The sequence below is a fragment of the Rhinolophus sinicus genome, linkage group LG03 (assembly GCF_036562045.2).
Source record: "Rhinolophus sinicus isolate RSC01 linkage group LG03, ASM3656204v1, whole genome shotgun sequence".
NCBI lineage: Eukaryota > Metazoa > Chordata > Mammalia > Chiroptera > Rhinolophidae > Rhinolophus > Rhinolophus sinicus.
The window spans coordinates 92,485,603-92,490,747 of NC_133753.1; the positions used below are offsets into that span (position 1 = coordinate 92,485,603).

Genomic DNA, 5,145 nt, shown 5'->3' on the forward strand with positions numbered 1-5,145 from the left:
CAGTTTAGGACTTTCGATTTGTCCTAAAATGCTGAACAAAATCATGATAAAACATTCTGCTTTCCTTTACAACCCCCCAACACAGAAAAAAAAAAAAAAAAGAATTGTAGGAAAAAAAATGTGTTTTTTGGTACATGGGAAGAAACAATATAAATTCAAATTTTATATTGACCCTTACAGGTAAGGGTCAGCTCTAGCACTCATCTCTTTAAAAAGGTTATATCCGGATAGTCAAAACAAACAGGGTATCTCCCTTGAAATGTTATCTATAGGGATTTCCAAGTAGACCACAGGACTGTATGCTCTCTTGCAATGTCCTTAGAAGGCTCTGTCATTGACCAGGTAACAGTAAAAACCCAAGTCCTTTCTTTCCAATGGAAGAGGGAAAGACCGGGATAGAAGAAACTATTCAAACTTCGTTTTCTTTCCTTGTGGCTTGTGGTCTCCTCCTCCTCCTCTTCCTCCTTGGAAGCCTTCTCACCCTCCAAAACCTCCCTGGCCTCTGCTACCAAGTCCACCTCGGCCTCCACAGACACCACCTCGGCTCCAAAGCCACCTCTGCATCCACTGCGATCTCCAAATCCACCTTCACCCTTAGGCTTGGCCCAGTCCAAAGTATCTTTGTTTCCATCAATTTCACCATTTTCCATGGCCTCCTTGGCGGCTTTGGCATCTTCCTTACTATTGAAGTCTACAAAACCAAACCCTTTGGAAGACCCAGTCTCCCGGGTGGTGACTATCCTTGCCAGAACAGAGCCATCAAGTGACTCCTTTAATGTCTCTTCTGTAGTCTCCTCAGACAGACTTTTGACAAACAGAGTTTTGGATGCCTGGCTTGTTGCATTAGGTGATTTCCTAGGTCCTTGCAATTCCAGCCTGATTGCTCTGCCCTCAATTTCTCTTTTATTACAGGAATTTAAAGCTTCTTTAGCGTCTTCAAATGACACAAATTCTATAAATGCATACCTTTTAGATTTGCCATTTTGGTTCTGGGGCACGTTGATAAAAGTTGCCTTCTCAAATGTTTCCTGAAGAGTTTCTTGTGTTGCACTATAGGACAGGTTGCTTAAAACCAGAGTTTTTGATTCACCACTCCAAGTGCTATTCTTTCTACCTTTGTAGTCTGGATTTTGACCTTTCTCTCTGGTATAGTACAGGGAAATGGAACACCCATCTATCTCTGTTCCCTGCTTTTCTTCAAACATTTTCTCTGTATCAGCTCTGTCTTATATTCGATACAAGCCATCCCTTTACTCTTTCCATCCTTGCTGACTAATCTGATCTCCATGGCATCTTCAAACACTTGTTTTAATTCATCCTGAGTAACTTGGTAAGGCAGATTTTTAGCCAAAAGTGTTCTTGCATCTCGATCTTTTTTATTGTCTTTCCCTTTAGTTTTTCTAGTTTAATTTCATTGCCAAAGACTTTTAAACCAGTAAAATCCAAGGCTTTTTCCAGTCTTCAGCAGATTTAAAATCCACATAGCCAAACCTCCTAGACACACCAATTCTGACATCCACAACAGCAAGATCATTTTTAGCAAAACAGTTTTGCTAAAAATGATCCTGCCTGTGAGAGACAGTTTTTAATTCAGGAGCAGATTTGTTGAAGTTCAGGTTTCCAAGAAAGAGATTGAAAGATGTGGTTGGTCTGTGCCTTCCACTTTCTGTTTCTTGGCTTCAGGAGCTGCTTTCTGTTTGGCCATTTCCTTCTTTCGTTTTCCAGGTGCTTCTTTGACAGGCTCTTCCTCCTCATCCTTGTCCTCCTCATCTTCATCTTCATCATCGTCCTCTTTGTCTTCATCCTCTGCGGTGCTCTTGGCCTTCACAGGAACAGCTTTCTCAGGAGCTTTCTTGCCTTTGGCTGGTATAACCTCCATGGGTTCTTCTTCCCAGTCATCTTCCTCATCATCGTCTTCCTCCTTGTCATCATCTGAGGCAGCAGCAGGAGGATCGAATTCATCCTCATCCTCATCTTCATCCTCATCTTCATCCCCATCTTCTTCTTTACTGTTGTCGTCTTCCTCATCACTGTCTTGCCATTCTTGGCTCGATTGACTTGGGTGGCTGCTCTTTTTTACCAGGGGTTGCTCCCAATGGTTTGCCTGGTGTGGCTCCCTTCTTGCCAGGTGTCACCACTGCTTTGGCTGGTGTAACTAATGCCTTTTTGGCAAGGGCCGGTGTAGCCACTGCCTTTTTGCTGGGGGTGACAACTACTTTCTTGGCTGGCGTGGCAACTGCAATCTTTTTTGTTGGGGAAACCATCACCTTGTTTGCTGGAGTACTGGTAGCTTTCTTGCCTTTTTTCTGAGGAATGACAACCTCTTCTCTGCTGCTTTCATCTTCTTCATCTTCTGACATTTCCTCATCTTCACTAACTTCTTCTGTCTCCTTTGGGAGAGGAGCCATTTTTGGGGGGGTCACCTTGATTTTTACTGTTTTTTGCGAGCTTTACCAAGATGGCGGCTGATGACGACGGAATGTGTGGTGGACAAGTGGCACAGATGAAGCCAGAGGAACGCAACGACGTCTATGGCAGCTGCTGGTACCGAAGATCCGGAGCGCGCATACTTGGCTGATAGCTAGAGCTGACACTGAGGCGAAAGCTGGACATAAGTTTTCAACCGCTTTGGGTAAACACCAAGTAACATGATTACTGCATTGTGTGGTAAGAGTATGTTTAGTTTTAAAGAAACTGCCACAGTGTTTTTCCAAAGTGGCTATGCCATTTGGCATTCCTAGAAACAATGAATTCAAGTTCCTGTTTTTCCACATCTTCACCAGCATTTGGTGTTAGTGTTTTGAATAGCTATTTATTGGTGTCTCATTATTTTTAACTGCAATTCCCTGATATATATATATATATATATATATATATATATATATATATATATATATATATATATGATGCAGATCATTTTTCTTCTCTGCTTGTTTGTCATATGTGTATCTTAAAAACCATTTTTTGAATCAAAAACTTACTATGCAATTAGCTTAGTCTAAGTGTTGGGAAAAATGGAGAGCGAGTTCAACAAATGTTAGTGTCAAGTTGTAGAAAGTACAATTGCTGAAGAAGCTCATGTGAAGGATATATAATTGTTGTATGAACCTAGGATGGAAGGTAACTTTTTATTGACCTGAAAACAGAATCTAAGAGAATATATCCTTAACATATAATAGGCACAGCTGTGAAAGAGTAAAATCTGACTGGCACTTGCATGCTGAAATAATATAATAAATATTTACCCCCCCCCCATTAATCAGCTATAATCACTAACAAGATGACTCATATGAAAACATTAAGTAAAGCGATTCCTGATTCCTTTCTTATACTTTCTAGTGTTCAACTCCACAAATATGTTTGGGGTTTGCACTGAAAATATCTAATAATTTCATTTTTTCAAGTTTGTGAATTACTGAAGCTAAATCCTATCAGAGACCTAAAGGGAAATTACAGTTATTCTAAAGCATCAACAGAGAATGAAAAGAAGCCACATGAAAGACACTGTGGAATTGTCTGTTATTCAAAGCCATTGGGGTATCAGAAAATACACGGCATACTCAGATTTCCCTTGCCCCTCCAGTTCTGTTTGAATAAATTTTTTTTTTTTTTTAGGATGCTTTCTATTCCACATTTTAAAAGCAATTCATTTAAAAGAGGATGTATGTGCAGTAATACAAGTAATATCAAAATGGACACAAGAATATATGAACATAAAAATTAAATATGAAATAACATGAATAAACTTGATGTGGATGTTGAAAAGGAAAAGACGACATCACATAATAATGTGATGTGAAGATCAACAGGAGTGAAGATCAACAAGTGAGTGAACTAGCAAAAGTTATGGAAGCATCAACTTCCTATAACATCCATGTGGAGCCAGTGATAAGGGTGTCCCAGAAAATTGTGAGCAAATCACTAGAAAAAAATTGTAAAGAAACAAGTAATCATAATAAGGTCTATTGCCTAAGATAGACATTTATTCAGAGTTATACAGAAATCAAAGTGCAATTTTGACCCAAATATAGAAGAACTAAAATAGTACTGAAATTGAAACAGAAATTTCAGGTTGACATATTTTCTGAAAATCGATGTTGAAAGAAAAAAATGGTGCATTGGAAGATGTACTTTCAAATATGTTAACAACATAATCATTTAGAAGGGGAACACTCTGTTTATTCTTAACTAGTCATGATTATCTATAAAATTGAAAATACAAAATTATACGTACTCAATTTCAAAATATGGAAATTATGTTTGTGGATGAAGGATCAACAACTCTGACATTGCTTGCAAATTATGTTATTTCTAAAGTACACAATAGTCAACATTCCCATGAGCATGACATTAGAAATATTTCAGAAGCAAACATAGTAATATGATGATGTGGTACAATTTTCAGAAAGGACTACAAGAAAATAGACTCTATATCCTGGTGTACTTTTAGGTCTATTTACTGCAGTAATCACAACAGGACTTCTCCTGTAAACAATCCTGTGAAGTCTTATTTTACTTTCTAAGTAAATTCATGAAAATGGTCATTACAATGTTATATTGGTGTACTGATCTAAGAATTCTCTCTTAAAAATGCATTTAGTTATTATTAAATGTAATTGTTTACAATACAACAACACTATAGGATATGAACACAGAATTTTATTAAGTATGTATTAAGTTTAAATATAAACACACTGAGAATGAAATGACAAATTATCACCTAGTCTAACTAGTTTGTAGTTAGAATTACCAATCATGATGTAATGGTAACCCGTCATGCCTTAGTTTGTCTAGGAATGTGTGTTTGTCTGGTCCCTCTCTAGTGCGTAGTCTCTTCTCCTTCACACTGATTTTGTAAACCTTGCTCCTGCCTGTGAGAGACGTTTTCTGTTTCTTGATTCTGAACAGCTGCTCTTGGATGTTAATGCCAATATTCCAGAAAGCTCCAAGGCTCTGTCTCTAAATTTAGATTTCAAACATAATTTTGGAGATATATTATTCATGGTCACTTTTAAACTTAATAAACTCTTGACTCAGTCTCACTAAAATTAGAAACAGGAAATAATATCATGTAGTACCTCTCAGTTTTAACATGAATGTAAATGCTCTTTTAGAAAATGCAATGAGAAAAGAAAAAGGGATTAA

The 5,145-nt window shown here is 37.7% G+C and overlaps 1 pseudogene; it reads right to left on the minus strand.

The window, feature by feature from the left end:
• Window positions 1–370: 370 nt before the first annotated feature.
• LOC141570769 (nucleolin pseudogene) lies at window positions 371–4,778 on the minus strand (annotated as a pseudogene).
• Window positions 4,779–5,145: the final 367 nt, after the last annotated feature.